Consider the following 16,929-nt stretch of genomic DNA (forward strand, 5'->3'; position numbering starts at 1 on the left):
AAAAAGCGTTGTATTTGAACGCGCTCAATTTTCTCAGAGATGGCTGAACCGATTTGAACAAACTTGGACTCGTTTGAAAGCTACTGGCGGGCCATTGATCAAGTTCGAAGATCAAATGGCTGTGACTTTTGGTTCCGGAGATATGATTGTATAAGTGACGTAATCGACAAAAAGCGTTGTATTTGAACGCGCTCAATTTTCTCAGAGATGGCTGATCCGATTTTAACAAACTTGGGCTCGTTTGAAAGCTACTGTCGGGCCGTTGATCAAGTTCGAAGATCAAATGGTTGTGACTTTTGGTTCCAGATATATGATGGTATAAGTGACGTAACCGACAAAACACGTTGATTTTTACCGCTCTTGTATATATAAGGGTGCCAAAATTTTGGGATCAACTCTATTTTCGTAAAGTTCTAGTGCTCAAAAGTTTAAGCACCTCGAAAAAAGCCTTCATGCAAAATTTGACCTAAATCGGACATGCTTAAGGGGTGCTGCCCGGTGGTAAAGGTTTGACAATTATCGATCTTGAAAAAGCACCATAGGGGGGAGTACATGAAATTTCCAAAATCGAAAATTTTTTTTGATGCCAAAACTCTTAAAACTGCATAAAACATCGAAATTTAGTGTCATCTCAAAAAAAAATTTTTTTGAAAAAATCAACTTTCTGGGACTTAGAAAAATTTTCATATTTTTTCTAAGTCCCAAAAAGTCGATTTTTTCCAAAAAATTTTTTTTCGAGATGACACTAAATCTCGACGTTTCATGCAATTCTAAGCCTTTTGGCATCAAAATTTTTTTTTCGATTTTGAAAATTTCATGTACTCCCCCCTATGGTGATTTTTCAAGATATATGAAAATTTCACTAAGTGGACTAAGAAGGCTTTTTGCCTTTCTCTATAGAAAGGTATTAGAATTGCTGGAAAAACCGACTTTCGAACGGAGCCTCGGAGACCCATAGTGTTATATACCATTCGACTCAGCTCGACGAGATCGGAAAATGTCTGTGTGTGTGTGTGTGTGTGTGTGTGTATGTGTGTGTGTGTATGTGTGTGTGTGTATGTGTGTGCACTTTTCGAAGATATTTGAACGCGCTCAATTTTCTCAGAGATGGCTCAACCGATTTTAACAAACTTAGGCTCGTTTGAAAGCTACTATCGGGGCATTGATCAAGTTCGAAGATAAAATGGCTGTGACTTTTGGTTCCGGAGATATGATTGTATAAGTGACGTAACCGACAAAAAGCGTTGTATTTGAACGCGCTCAATTTTCTCAGAGATGGCTGAACCGATTTGAACAAACTTGGACTCGTTTGAAAGCTACTGGCGGGCCATTGATCAAGTTCGAAGATCAAATGGCTGTGACTTTTGGTTCCGGAGATATGATTGTATAAGTGACGTAATCGACAAAAAGCGTTGTATTTGAACGCGCTCAATTTTCTCAGAGATGGCTGATCCGATTTTAACAAACTTGGGCTCGTTTGAAAGCTACTGTCGGGCCGTTGATCAAGTTCGAAGATCAAATGGTTGTGACTTTTGGTTCCAGATATATGATGGTATAAGTGACGTAACCGACAAAACACGTTGATTTTTACCGCTCTTGTATATATAAGGGTGCCAAAATTTTGGGATCAACTCTATTTTCGTAAAGTTCTAGTGCTCAAAAGTTTAAGCACCTCGAAAAAAGCCTTCATGCAAAATTTGACCTAAATCGGACATGCTTAAGGGGTGCTGCCCGGTGGTAAAGGTTTGACAATTATCGATCTTGAAAAAGCACCATAGGGGGGAGTACATGAAATTTCCAAAATCGAAAATTTTTTTTGATGCCAAAACTCTTAAAACTGCATAAAACATCGAAATTTAGTGTCATCTCAAAAAAAAATTTTTTTGAAAAAATCAACTTTCTGGGACTTAGAAAAATTTTCATATTTTTTCTAAGTCCCAAAAAGTCGATTTTTTCCAAAAAATTTTTTTTCGAGATGACACTAAATCTCGACGTTTCATGCAATTCTAAGCCTTTTGGCATCAAAATTTTTTTTTCGATTTTGAAAATTTCATGTACTCCCCCCTATGGTGATTTTTCAAGATATATGAAAATTTCACTAAGTGGACTAAGAAGGCTTTTTGCCTTTCTCTATAGAAAGGTATTAGAATTGCTGGAAAAACCGACTTTCGAACGGAGCCTCGGAGACCCATAGTGTTATATACCATTCGACTCAGCTCGACGAGATCGGAAAATGTCTGTGTGTGTGTGTGTGTGTGTGTGTGTGTGTGTGTGTGTGTGTATGTGTGTGTGTGTGTATGTGTGTGTGTGTGTATGTGTGTGCACTTTTCGAAGATATTTGAACGCGCTCAATTTTCTCAGAGATGGCTCAACCGATTTTAACAAACTTAGGCTCGTTTGAAAGCTACTATCGGGGCATTGATCAAGTTCGAAGATAAAATGGCTGTGACTTTTGGTTCCGGAGATATGATTGTATAAGTGACGTAACCGACAAAAAGCGTTGTATTTGAACGCGCTCAATTTTCTCAGAGATGGCTGAACCGATTTGAACAAACTTGGACTCGTTTGAAAGCTACTGGCGGGCCATTGATCAAGTTCGAAGATCAAATGGCTGTGACTTTTGGTTCCGGAGATATGATTGTATAAGTGACGTAATCGACAAAAAGCGTTGTATTTGAACGCGCTCAATTTTCTCAGAGATGGCTGATCCGATTTTAACAAACTTGGGCTCGTTTGAAAGCTACTGTCGGGCCGTTGATCAAGTTCGAAGATCAAATGGTTGTGACTTTTGGTTCCAGATATATGATGGTATAAGTGACGTAACCGACAAAACACGTTGATTTTTACCGCTCTTGTATATATAAGGGTGCCAAAATTTTGGGATCAACTCTATTTTCGTAAAGTTCTAGTGCTCAAAAGTTTAAGCACCTCGAAAAAAGCCTTCATGCAAAATTTGACCTAAATCGGACATGCTTAAGGGGTGCTGCCCGGTGGTAAAGGTTTGACAATTATCGATCTTGAAAAAGCACCATAGGGGGGAGTACATGAAATTTCCAAAATCGAAAATTTTTTTTGATGCCAAAACTCTTAAAACTGCATAAAACATCGAAATTTAGTGTCATCTCAAAAAAAAATTTTTTTGAAAAAATCAACTTTCTGGGACTTAGAAAAATTTTCATATTTTTTCTAAGTCCCAAAAAGTCGATTTTTTCCAAAAAATTTTTTTTCGAGATGACACTAAATCTCGACGTTTCATGCAATTCTAAGCCTTTTGGCATCAAAATTTTTTTTTCGATTTTGAAAATTTCATGTACTCCCCCCTATGGTGATTTTTCAAGATATATGAAAATTTCACTAAGTGGACTAAGAAGGCTTTTTGCCTTTCTCTATAGAAAGGTATTAGAATTGCTGGAAAAACCGACTTTCGAACGGAGCCTCGGAGACCCATAGTGTTATATACCATTCGACTCAGCTCGACGAGATCGGAAAATGTCTGTGTGTGTGTGTGTGTGTGTGTGTGTGTGTGTGTGTATGTGTGTGTGTGTGTATGTGTGTGTGTGTGTGTATGTGTGTGCACTTTTCGAAGATATTTGAACGCGCTCAATTTTCTCAGAGATGGCTCAACCGATTTTAACAAACTTAGGCTCGTTTGAAAGCTACTATCGGGGCATTGATCAAGTTCGAAGATAAAATGGCTGTGACTTTTGGTTCCGGAGATATGATTGTATAAGTGACGTAACCGACAAAAAGCGTTGTATTTGAACGCGCTCAATTTTCTCAGAGATGGCTGAACCGATTTGAACAAACTTGGACTCGTTTGAAAGCTACTGGCGGGCCATTGATCAAGTTCGAAGATCAAATGGCTGTGACTTTTGGTTCCGGAGATATGATTGTATAAGTGACGTAATCGACAAAAAGCGTTGTATTTGAACGCGCTCAATTTTCTCAGAGATGGCTGATCCGACTTTAACAAACTTGGGCTCGTTTGAAAGCTACTGTCGGGCCGTTGATCAAGTTCGAAGATCAAATGGTTGTGACTTTTGGTTCCAGATATATGATGGTATAAGTGACGTAACCGACAAAACACGTTGATTTTTACCGCTCTTGTATATATAAGGGTGCCAAAATTTTGGGATCAACTCTATTTTCGTAAAGTTCTAGTGCTCAAAAGTTTAAGCACCTCGAAAAAAGCCTTCATGCAAAATTTGACCTAAATCGGACATGCTTAAGGGGTGCTGCCCGGTGGTAAAGGTTTGACAATTATCGATCTTGAAAAAGCACCATAGGGGGGAGTACATGAAATTTCCAAAATCGAAAATTTTTTTTGATGCCAAAACTCTTAAAACTGCATAAAACATCGAAATTTAGTGTCATCTCAAAAAAAAATTTTTTTGAAAAAATCAACTTTCTGGGACTTAGAAAAATTTTCATATTTTTTCTAAGTCCCAAAAAGTCGATTTTTTCCAAAAAATTTTTTTTCGAGATGACACTAAATCTCGACGTTTCATGCAATTCTAAGCCTTTTGGCATCAAAATTTTTTTTTCGATTTTGAAAATTTCATGTACTCCCCCCTATGGTGATTTTTCAAGATATATGAAAATTTCACTAAGTGGACTAAGAAGGCTTTTTGCCTTTCTCTATAGAAAGGTATTAGAATTGCTGGAAAAACCGACTTTCGAACGGAGCCTCGGAGACCCATAGTGTTATATACCATTCGACTCAGCTCGACGAGATCGGAAAATGTCTGTGTGTGTGTATGTGTGTGTGTATGTGTGTGTGTGTATGTGTGTATGTGTGTGCACTTTTCGAAGATATTTGAACGCGCTCAATTTTCTCAGAGATGGCTCAACCGATTTTAACAAACTTGGGCTCGTTTGAAAGCTACTATCGGGGCATTGATCAAGTTCGAAGATAAAATGGCTGTGACTTTTGGTTCCGGAGATATGATTGTATAAGTGACGTAACCGACAAAAAGCGTTGTATTTGAACGCGCTCAATTTTCTCAGAGATGGCTGAACCGATTTGAACAAACTTGGACTCGTTTGAAAGCTACTGGCGGGCCATTGATCAAGTTCGAAGATCAAATGGCTGTGACTTTTGGTTCCGGAGATATGATGGTATAAGTGACGTAACCGACAAAACACGTTGATTTTTACCGCTCTTGTATATATAAGGGTGCCAAAATTTTGGGATCAACTCTATTTTCGTAATGTTTTGCCTTTCTCTATAGAAAGGTATTAGAATTGCTGGAAAAACCGACTTTCGAACGGAGCCTCGGAGACCCATAGTGTTATATACCATTCGACTCAGCTCGACGAGATCGGAAAATGTCTGTGTGTGTGTGTATGTGTGTGTGTGTGTATGTGTGTGTGTGTGTATGTGTGTGCACTTTTCGAAGATATTTGAACGCGCTCAATTTTCTCAGAGATGGCTCAACCGATTTTAACAAACTTAGGCTCGTTTGAAAGCTACTATCGGGGCATTGATCAAGTTCGAAGATAAAATGGCTGTGACTTTTGGTTCCGGAGATATGATTGTATAAGTGACGTAACCGACAAAAAGCGTTGTATTTGAACGCGCTCAATTTTCTCAGAGATGGCTGAACCGATTTGAACAAACTTGGACTCGTTTGAAAGCTACTGGCGGGCCATTGATCAAGTTCGAAGATCAAATGGCTGTGACTTTTGGTTCCGGAGATATGATTGTATAAGTGACGTAATCGACAAAAAGCGTTGTATTTGAACGCGCTCAATTTTCTCAGAGATGGCTGATCCGATTTTAACAAACTTGGGCTCGTTTGAAAGCTACTGTCGGGCCGTTGATCAAGTTCGAAGATCAAATGGTTGTGACTTTTGGTTCCAGATATATGATGGTATAAGTGACGTAACCGACAAAACACGTTGATTTTTACCGCTCTTGTATATATAAGGGTGCCAAAATTTTGGGATCAACTCTATTTTCGTAAAGTTCTAGTGCTCAAAAGTTTAAGCACCTCGAAAAAAGCCTTCATGCAAAATTTGACCTAAATCGGACATGCTTAAGGGGTGCTGCCCGGTGGTAAAGGTTTGACAATTATCGATCTTGAAAAAGCACCATAGGGGGGAGTACATGAAATTTCCAAAATCGAAAATTTTTTTTGATGCCAAAACTCTTAAAACTGCATAAAACATCGAAATTTAGTGTCATCTCAAAAAAAAATTTTTTTGAAAAAATCAACTTTCTGGGACTTAGAAAAATTTTCATATTTTTTCTAAGTCCCAAAAAGTCGATTTTTTCCAAAAAATTTTTTTTCGAGATGACACTAAATCTCGACGTTTCATGCAATTCTAAGCCTTTTGGCATCAAAATTTTTTTTTCGATTTTGAAAATTTCATGTACTCCCCCCTATGGTGATTTTTCAAGATATATGAAAATTTCACTAAGTGGACTAAGAAGGCTTTTTGCCTTTCTCTATAGAAAGGTATTAGAATTGCTGGAAAAACCGACTTTCGAACGGAGCCTCGGAGACCCATAGTGTTATATACCATTCGACTCAGCTCGACGAGATCGGAAAATGTCTGTGTGTGTGTGTGTGTGTGTGTGTGTATGTGTGTGTGTGTATGTGTGTGTGTGTATGTGTGTGCACTTTTCGAAGATATTTGAACGCGCTCAATTTTCTCAGAGATGGCTCAACCGATTTTAACAAACTTAGGCTCGTTTGAAAGCTACTATCGGGGCATTGATCAAGTTCGAAGATAAAATGGCTGTGACTTTTGGTTCCGGAGATATGATTGTATAAGTGACGTAACCGACAAAAAGCGTTGTATTTGAACGCGCTCAATTTTCTCAGAGATGGCTGAACCGATTTGAACAAACTTGGACTCGTTTGAAAGCTACTGGCGGGCCATTGATCAAGTTCGAAGATCAAATGGCTGTGACTTTTGGTTCCGGAGATATGATTGTATAAGTGACGTAATCGACAAAAAGCGTTGTATTTGAACGCGCTCAATTTTCTCAGAGATGGCTGATCCGATTTTAACAAACTTGGGCTCGTTTGAAAGCTACTGTCGGGCCGTTGATCAAGTTCGAAGATCAAATGGTTGTGACTTTTGGTTCCAGATATATGATGGTATAAGTGACGTAACCGACAAAACACGTTGATTTTTACCGCTCTTGTATATATAAGGGTGCCAAAATTTTGGGATCAACTCTATTTTCGTAAAGTTCTAGTGCTCAAAAGTTTAAGCACCTCGAAAAAAGCCTTCATGCAAAATTTGACCTAAATCGGACATGCTTAAGGGGTGCTGCCCGGTGGTAAAGGTTTGACAATTATCGATCTTGAAAAAGCACCATAGGGGGGAGTACATGAAATTTCCAAAATCGAAAATTTTTTTTGATGCCAAAACTCTTAAAACTGCATAAAACATCGAAATTTAGTGTCATCTCAAAAAAAAATTTTTTTGAAAAAATCAACTTTCTGGGACTTAGAAAAATTTTCATATTTTTTCTAAGTCCCAAAAAGTCGATTTTTTCCAAAAAATTTTTTTTCGAGATGACACTAAATCTCGACGTTTCATGCAATTCTAAGCCTTTTGGCATCAAAATTTTTTTTTCGATTTTGAAAATTTCATGTACTCCCCCCTATGGTGATTTTTCAAGATATATGAAAATTTCACTAAGTGGACTAAGAAGGCTTTTTGCCTTTCTCTATAGAAAGGTATTAGAATTGCTGGAAAAACCGACTTTCGAACGGAGCCTCGGAGACCCATAGTGTTATATACCATTCGACTCAGCTCGACGAGATCGGAAAATGTCTGTGTGTGTGTGTGTGTGTGTGTGTGTGTGTGTGTGTGTGTATGTGTGTGTGTGTATGTGTGTGTGTGTGTATGTGTGTGCACTTTTCGAAGATATTTGAACGCGCTCAATTTTCTCAGAGATGGCTCAACCGATTTTAACAAACTTAGGCTCGTTTGAAAGCTACTATCGGGGCATTGATCAAGTTCGAAGATAAAATGGCTGTGACTTTTGGTTCCGGAGATATGATTGTATAAGTGACGTAACCGACAAAAAGCGTTGTATTTGAACGCGCTCAATTTTCTCAGAGATGGCTGAACCGATTTGAACAAACTTGGACTCGTTTGAAAGCTACTGGCGGGCCATTGATCAAGTTCGAAGATCAAATGGCTGTGACTTTTGGTTCCGGAGATATGATTGTATAAGTGACGTAATCGACAAAAAGCGTTGTATTTGAACGCGCTCAATTTTCTCAGAGATGGCTGATCCGATTTTAACAAACTTGGGCTCGTTTGAAAGCTACTGTCGGGCCGTTGATCAAGTTCGAAGATCAAATGGTTGTGACTTTTGGTTCCAGATATATGATGGTATAAGTGACGTAACCGACAAAACACGTTGATTTTTACCGCTCTTGTATATATAAGGGTGCCAAAATTTTGGGATCAACTCTATTTTCGTAAAGTTCTAGTGCTCAAAAGTTTAAGCACCTCGAAAAAAGCCTTCATGCAAAATTTGACCTAAATCGGACATGCTTAAGGGGTGCTGCCCGGTGGTAAAGGTTTGACAATTATCGATCTTGAAAAAGCACCATAGGGGGGAGTACATGAAATTTCCAAAATCGAAAATTTTTTTTGATGCCAAAACTCTTAAAACTGCATAAAACATCGAAATTTAGTGTCATCTCAAAAAAAAATTTTTTTGAAAAAATCAACTTTCTGGGACTTAGAAAAATTTTCATATTTTTTCTAAGTCCCAAAAAGTCGATTTTTTCCAAAAAATTTTTTTTCGAGATGACACTAAATCTCGACGTTTCATGCAATTCTAAGCCTTTTGGCATCAAAATTTTTTTTTCGATTTTGAAAATTTCATGTACTCCCCCCTATGGTGATTTTTCAAGATATATGAAAATTTCACTAAGTGGACTAAGAAGGCTTTTTGCCTTTCTCTATAGAAAGGTATTAGAATTGCTGGAAAAACCGACTTTCGAACGGAGCCTCGGAGACCCATAGTGTTATATACCATTCGACTCAGCTCGACGAGATCGGAAAATGTCTGTGTGTGTGTGTGTGTGTGTGTGTGTGTGTGTGTGTGTATGTGTGTGTGTGTGTATGTGTGTGTGTGTGTGTATGTGTGTGCACTTTTCGAAGATATTTGAACGCGCTCAATTTTCTCAGAGATGGCTCAACCGATTTTAACAAACTTAGGCTCGTTTGAAAGCTACTATCGGGGCATTGATCAAGTTCGAAGATAAAATGGCTGTGACTTTTGGTTCCGGAGATATGATTGTATAAGTGACGTAACCGACAAAAAGCGTTGTATTTGAACGCGCTCAATTTTCTCAGAGATGGCTGAACCGATTTGAACAAACTTGGACTCGTTTGAAAGCTACTGGCGGGCCATTGATCAAGTTCGAAGATCAAATGGCTGTGACTTTTGGTTCCGGAGATATGATTGTATAAGTGACGTAATCGACAAAAAGCGTTGTATTTGAACGCGCTCAATTTTCTCAGAGATGGCTGATCCGATTTTAACAAACTTGGGCTCGTTTGAAAGCTACTGTCGGGCCGTTGATCAAGTTCGAAGATCAAATGGTTGTGACTTTTGGTTCCAGATATATGATGGTATAAGTGACGTAACCGACAAAACACGTTGATTTTTACCGCTCTTGTATATATAAGGGTGCCAAAATTTTGGGATCAACTCTATTTTCGTAAAGTTCTAGTGCTCAAAAGTTTAAGCACCTCGAAAAAAGCCTTCATGCAAAATTTGACCTAAATCGGACATGCTTAAGGGGTGCTGCCCGGTGGTAAAGGTTTGACAATTATCGATCTTGAAAAAGCACCATAGGGGGGAGTACATGAAATTTCCAAAATCGAAAATTTTTTTTGATGCCAAAACTCTTAAAACTGCATAAAACATCGAAATTTAGTGTCATCTCAAAAAAAAATTTTTTTGAAAAAATCAACTTTCTGGGACTTAGAAAAATTTTCATATTTTTTCTAAGTCCCAAAAAGTCGATTTTTTCCAAAAAATTTTTTTTCGAGATGACACTAAATCTCGACGTTTCATGCAATTCTAAGCCTTTTGGCATCAAAATTTTTTTTTCGATTTTGAAAATTTCATGTACTCCCCCCTATGGTGATTTTTCAAGATATATGAAAATTTCACTAAGTGGACTAAGAAGGCTTTTTGCCTTTCTCTATAGAAAGGTATTAGAATTGCTGGAAAAACCGACTTTCGAACGGAGCCTCGGAGACCCATAGTGTTATATACCATTCGACTCAGCTCGACGAGATCGGAAAATGTCTGTGTGTGTGTATGTGTGTGTGTATGTGTGTGTGTGTATGTGTGTATGTGTGTGCACTTTTCGAAGATATTTGAACGCGCTCAATTTTCTCAGAGATGGCTCAACCGATTTTAACAAACTTGGGCTCGTTTGAAAGCTACTATCGGGGCATTGATCAAGTTCGAAGATAAAATGGCTGTGACTTTTGGTTCCGGAGATATGATTGTATAAGTGACGTAACCGACAAAAAGCGTTGTATTTGAACGCGCTCAATTTTCTCAGAGATGGCTGAACCGATTTGAACAAACTTGGACTCGTTTGAAAGCTACTGGCGGGCCATTGATCAAGTTCGAAGATCAAATGGCTGTGACTTTTGGTTCCGGAGATATGATGGTATAAGTGACGTAACCGACAAAACACGTTGATTTTTACCGCTCTTGTATATATAAGGGTGCCAAAATTTTGGGATCAACTCTATTTTCGTAATGTTTTGCCTTTCTCTATAGAAAGGTATTAGAATTGCTGGAAAAACCGACTTTCGAACGGAGCCTCGGAGACCCATAGTGTTATATACCATTCGACTCAGCTCGACGAGATCGGAAAATGTCTGTGTGTGTGTGTGTGTGTGTGTATGTGTGTGTGTATGTGTGTGTGTGTGTATGTGTGTGCACTTTTCGAAGATATTTGAACGCGCTCAATTTTCTCAGAGATGGCTCAACCGATTTTAACAAACTTAGGCTCGTTTGAAAGCTACTATCGGGGCATTGATCAAGTTCGAAGATAAAATGGCTGTGACTTTTGGTTCCGGAGATATGATTGTATAAGTGACGTAACCGACAAAAAGCGTTGTATTTGAACGCGCTCAATTTTCTCAGAGATGGCTGAACCGATTTGAACAAACTTGGACTCGTTTGAAAGCTACTGGCGGGCCATTGATCAAGTTCGAAGATCAAATGGCTGTGACTTTTGGTTCCGGAGATATGATTGTATAAGTGACGTAATCGACAAAAAGCGTTGTATTTGAACGCGCTCAATTTTCTCAGAGATGGCTGATCCGATTTTAACAAACTTGGGCTCGTTTGAAAGCTACTGTCGGGCCGTTGATCAAGTTCGAAGATCAAATGGTTGTGACTTTTGGTTCCAGATATATGATGGTATAAGTGACGTAACCGACAAAACACGTTGATTTTTACCGCTCTTGTATATATAAGGGTGCCAAAATTTTGGGATCAACTCTATTTTCGTAAAGTTCTAGTGCTCAAAAGTTTAAGCACCTCGAAAAAAGCCTTCATGCAAAATTTGACCTAAATCGGACATGCTTAAGGGGTGCTGCCCGGTGGTAAAGGTTTGACAATTATCGATCTTGAAAAAGCACCATAGGGGGGAGTACATGAAATTTCCAAAATCGAAAATTTTTTTTGATGCCAAAACTCTTAAAACTGCATAAAACATCGAAATTTAGTGTCATCTCAAAAAAAAATTTTTTTGAAAAAATCAACTTTCTGGGACTTAGAAAAATTTTCATATTTTTTCTAAGTCCCAAAAAGTCGATTTTTTCCAAAAAATTTTTTTTCGAGATGACACTAAATCTCGACGTTTCATGCAATTCTAAGCCTTTTGGCATCAAAATTTTTTTTTCGATTTTGAAAATTTCATGTACTTCCCCCTATGGTGATTTTTCAAGATATATGAAAATTTCACTAAGTGGACTAAGAAGGCTTTTTGCCTTTCTCTATAGAAAGGTATTAGAATTGCTGGAAAAACCGACTTTCGAACGGAGCCTCGGAGACCCATAGTGTTATATACCATTCGACTCAGCTCGACGAGATCGGAAAATGTCTGTGTGTGTGTGTGTGTGTGTGTGTGTGTGTGTGTATGTGTGTGTGTGTGTATGTGTGTGTGTGTGTGTATGTGTGTGCACTTTTCGAAGATATTTGAACGCGCTCAATTTTCTCAGAGATGGCTCAACCGATTTTAACAAACTTAGGCTCGTTTGAAAGCTACTATCGGGGCATTGATCAAGTTCGAAGATAAAATGGCTGTGACTTTTGGTTCCGGAGATATGATTGTATAAGTGACGTAACCGACAAAAAGCGTTGTATTTGAACGCGCTCAATTTTCTCAGAGATGGCTGAACCGATTTGAACAAACTTGGACTCGTTTGAAAGCTACTGGCGGGCCATTGATCAAGTTCGAAGATCAAATGGCTGTGACTTTTGGTTCCGGAGATATGATTGTATAAGTGACGTAATCGACAAGAAGCGTTGTATTTGAACGCGCTCAATTTTCTCAGAGATGGCTGATCCGATTTTAACAAACTTGGGCTCGTTTGAAAGCTACTGTCGGGCCGTTGATCAAGTTCGAAGATCAAATGGTTGTGACTTTTGGTTCCAGATATATGATGGTATAAGTGACGTAACCGACAAAACACGTTGATTTTTACCGCTCTTGTATATATAAGGGTGCCAAAATTTTGGGATCAACTCTATTTTCGTAAAGTTCTAGTGCTCAAAAGTTTAAGCACCTCGAAAAAAGCCTTCATGCAAAATTTGACCTAAATCGGACATGCTTAAGGGGTGCTGCCCGGTGGTAAAGGTTTGACAATTATCGATCTTGAAAAAGCACCATAGGGGGGAGTACATGAAATTTCCAAAATCGAAAATTTTTTTTGATGCCAAAACTCTTAAAACTGCATAAAACATCGAAATTTAGTGTCATCTCAAAAAAAAATTTTTTTGAAAAAATCAACTTTCTGGGACTTAGAAAAATTTTCATATTTTTTCTAAGTCCCAAAAAGTCGATTTTTTCCAAAAAAATTTTTTTCGAGATGACACTAAATCTCGACGTTTCATGCAATTCTAAGCCTTTTGGCATCAAAATTTTTTTTTCGATTTTGAAAATTTCATGTACTCCCCCCTATGGTGATTTTTCAAGATATATGAAAATTTCACTAAGTGGACTAAGAAGGCTTTTTGCCTTTCTCTATAGAAAGGTATTAGAATTGCTGGAAAAACCGACTTTCGAACGGAGCCTCGGAGACCCATAGTGTTATATACCATTCGACTCAGCTCGACGAGATCGGAAAATGTCTGTGTGTGTGTATGTGTGTGTGTATGTGTGTGTGTGTATGTGTGTATGTGTGTGCACTTTTCGAAGATATTTGAACGCGCTCAATTTTCTCAGAGATGGCTCAACCGATTTTAACAAACTTGGGCTCGTTTGAAAGCTACTATCGGGGCATTGATCAAGTTCGAAGATAAAATGGCTGTGACTTTTGGTTCCGGAGATATGATTGTATAAGTGACGTAACCGACAAAAAGCGTTGTATTTGAACGCGCTCAATTTTCTCAGAGATGGCTGAACCGATTTGAACAAACTTGGACTCGTTTGAAAGCTACTGGCGGGCCATTGATCAAGTTCGAAGATCAAATGGCTGTGACTTTTGGTTCCGGAGATATGATGGTATAAGTGACGTAACCGACAAAACACGTTGATTTTTACCGCTCTTGTATATATAAGGGTGCCAAAATTTTGGGATCAACTCTATTTTCGTAATGTTTTGCCTTTCTCTATAGAAAGGTATTAGAATTGCTGGAAAAACCGACTTTCGAACGGAGCCTCGGAGACCCATAGTGTTATATACCATTCGACTCAGCTCGACGAGATCGGAAAATGTCTGTGTGTGTGTGTGTGTGTGTGTGTGTATGTGTGTGTGTGTATGTGTGTGTGTGTGTATGTGTGTGCACTTTTCGAAGATATTTGAACGCGCTCAATTTTCTCAGAGATGGCTCAACCGATTTTAACAAACTTAGGCTCGTTTGAAAGCTACTATCGGGGCATTGATCAAGTTCGAAGATAAAATGGCTGTGACTTTTGGTTCCGGAGATATGATTGTATAAGTGACGTAACCGACAAAAAGCGTTGTATTTGAACGCGCTCAATTTTCTCAGAGATGGCTGAACCGATTTGAACAAACTTGGACTCGTTTGAAAGCTACTGGCGGGCCATTGATCAAGTTCGAAGATCAAATGGCTGTGACTTTTGGTTCCGGAGATATGATTGTATAAGTGACGTAATCGACAAAAAGCGTTGTATTTGAACGCGCTCAATTTTCTCAGAGATGGCTGATCCGATTTTAACAAACTTGGGCTCGTTTGAAAGCTACTGTCGGGCCGTTGATCAAGTTCGAAGATCAAATGGTTGTGACTTTTGGTTCCAGATATATGATGGTATAAGTGACGTAACCGACAAAACACGTTGATTTTTACCGCTCTTGTATATATAAGGGTGCCAAAATTTTGGGATCAACTCTATTTTCGTAAAGTTCTAGTGCTCAAAAGTTTAAGCACCTCGAAAAAAGCCTTCATGCAAAATTTGACCTAAATCGGACATGCTTAAGGGGTGCTGCCCGGTGGTAAAGGTTTGACAATTATCGATCTTGAAAAAGCACCATAGGGGGGAGTACATGAAATTTCCAAAATCGAAAATTTTTTTTGATGCCAAAACTCTTAAAACTGCATAAAACATCGAAATTTAGTGTCATCTCAAAAAAAAATTTTTTTGAAAAAATCAACTTTCTGGGACTTAGAAAAATTTTCATATTTTTTCTAAGTCCCAAAAAGTCGATTTTTTCCAAAAAATTTTTTTTCGAGATGACACTAAATCTCGACGTTTCATGCAATTCTAAGCCTTTTGGCATCAAAATTTTTTTTTCGATTTTGAAAATTTCATGTACTCCCCCCTATGGTGATTTTTCAAGATATATGAAAATTTCACTAAGTGGACTAAGAAGGCTTTTTGCCTTTCTCTATAGAAAGGTATTAGAATTGCTGGAAAAACCGACTTTCGAACGGAGCCTCGGAGACCCATAGTGTTATATACCATTCGACTCAGCTCGACGAGATCGGAAAATGTCTGTGTGTGTGTGTGTGTGTGTATGTGTGTGTGTGTGTGTATGTGTATGTGTGTGTATGTGTATGCACTTTTCGAAGATATTTGAACGCGCTCAATTTTCTCAGAGATGGCTCAACCGATTTTAACAAACTTAGGCTCGTTTGAAAGCTACTATCGGGGCATTGATCAAGTTCGAAGATAAAATGGCTGTGACTTTTGGTTCCGGAGATATGATTGTATAAGTGACGTAACCGACAAAAAGCGTTGTATTTGAACGCGCTCAATTTTCTCAGAGATGGCTGAACCGATTTGAACAAACTTGGACTCGTTTGAAAGCTACTGGCGGGCCATTGATCAAGTTCGAAGATCAAATGGCTGTGACTTTTGGTTCCGGAGATATGATTGTATAAGTGACGTAATCGACAAAAAGCGTTGTATTTGAACGCGCTCAATTTTCTCAGAGATGGCGATTTTAACAAACTTGGGCTCGTTTGAAAGCTACTGTCGGGCCGTTGATCAAGTTCGAAGATCAAATGGTTGTGACTTTTGGTTCCAGATATATGATGGTATAAGTGACGTAACCGACAAAACACGTTGATTTTTACCGCTCTTGTATATATAAGGGTGCCAAAATTTTGGGATCAACTCTATTTTCGTAAAGTTCTAGTGCTCAAAAGTTTAAGCACCTCGAAAAAAGCCTTCATGCAAAATTTGACCTAAATCGGACATGCTTAAGGGGTGCTGCCCGGTGGTAAAGGTTTGACAATTATCGATCTTGAAAAAGCACCATAGGGGGGAGTACATGAAATTTCCAAAATCGAAAATTTTTTTTGATGCCAAAACTCTTAAAACTGCATAAAACATCGAAATTTAGTGTCATCTCAAAAAAAATTTTTTTTGAAAAAATCAACTTTCTGGGACTTAGAAAAATTTTCATATTTTTTCTAAGTCCCAAAAAGTCGATTTTTTCCAAAAAATTTTTTTTCGAGATGACACTAAATCTCGACGTTTCATGCAATTCTAAGCCTTTTGGCATCAAAATTTTTTTTTCGATTTTGAAAATTTCATGTACTCCCCCCTATGGTGATTTTTCAAGATATATGAAAATTTCACTAAGTGGACTAAGAAGGCTTTTTGCCTTTCTCTATAGAAAGGTATTAGAATTGCTGGAAAAACCGACTTTCGAACGGAGCCTCGGAGACCCATAGTGTTATATACCATTCGACTCAGCTCGACGAGATCGGAAAATGTCTGTGTGTGTGTATGTGTGTGTGTATGTGTGTGTGTGTATGTGTGTATGTGTGTGCACTTTTCGAAGATATTTGAACGCGCTCAATTTTCTCAGAGATGGCTCAACCGATTTTAACAAACTTGGGCTCGTTTGAAAGCTACTATCGGGGCATTGATCAAGTTCGAAGATAAAATGGCTGTGACTTTTGGTTCCGGAGATATGATTGTATAAGTGACGTAACCGACAAAAAGCGTTGTATTTGAACGCGCTCAATTTTCTCAGAGATGGCTGAACCGATTTGAACAAACTTGGACTCGTTTGAAAGCTACTGGCGGGCCATTGATCAAGTTCGAAGATCAAATGGCTGTGACTTTTGGTTCCGGAGATATGATGGTATAAGTGACGTAACCGACAAAACACGTTGATTTTTACCGCTCTTGTATATATAAGGGTGCCAAAATTTTGGGATCAACTCTATTTTCGTAATGTTTTTTAGATTAGCATCACTGATTACAAATAGGCAAC

The 16,929-nt window shown here is 38.4% G+C and overlaps 1 protein-coding gene across 12 annotated transcripts in view; it reads left to right on the top strand.

The window, feature by feature from the left end:
- Positions 1-16,929, top strand: part of LOC131427691 (uncharacterized) — a 242,696-nt gene that overhangs the window by 104,963 nt on the left and 120,804 nt on the right. The window lies entirely within an intron of this gene.

Source organism: Malaya genurostris, chromosome 2, assembly GCF_030247185.1.
Source record: "Malaya genurostris strain Urasoe2022 chromosome 2, Malgen_1.1, whole genome shotgun sequence".
In the NCBI taxonomy this organism is placed as follows: domain Eukaryota; kingdom Metazoa; phylum Arthropoda; class Insecta; order Diptera; family Culicidae; genus Malaya; species Malaya genurostris.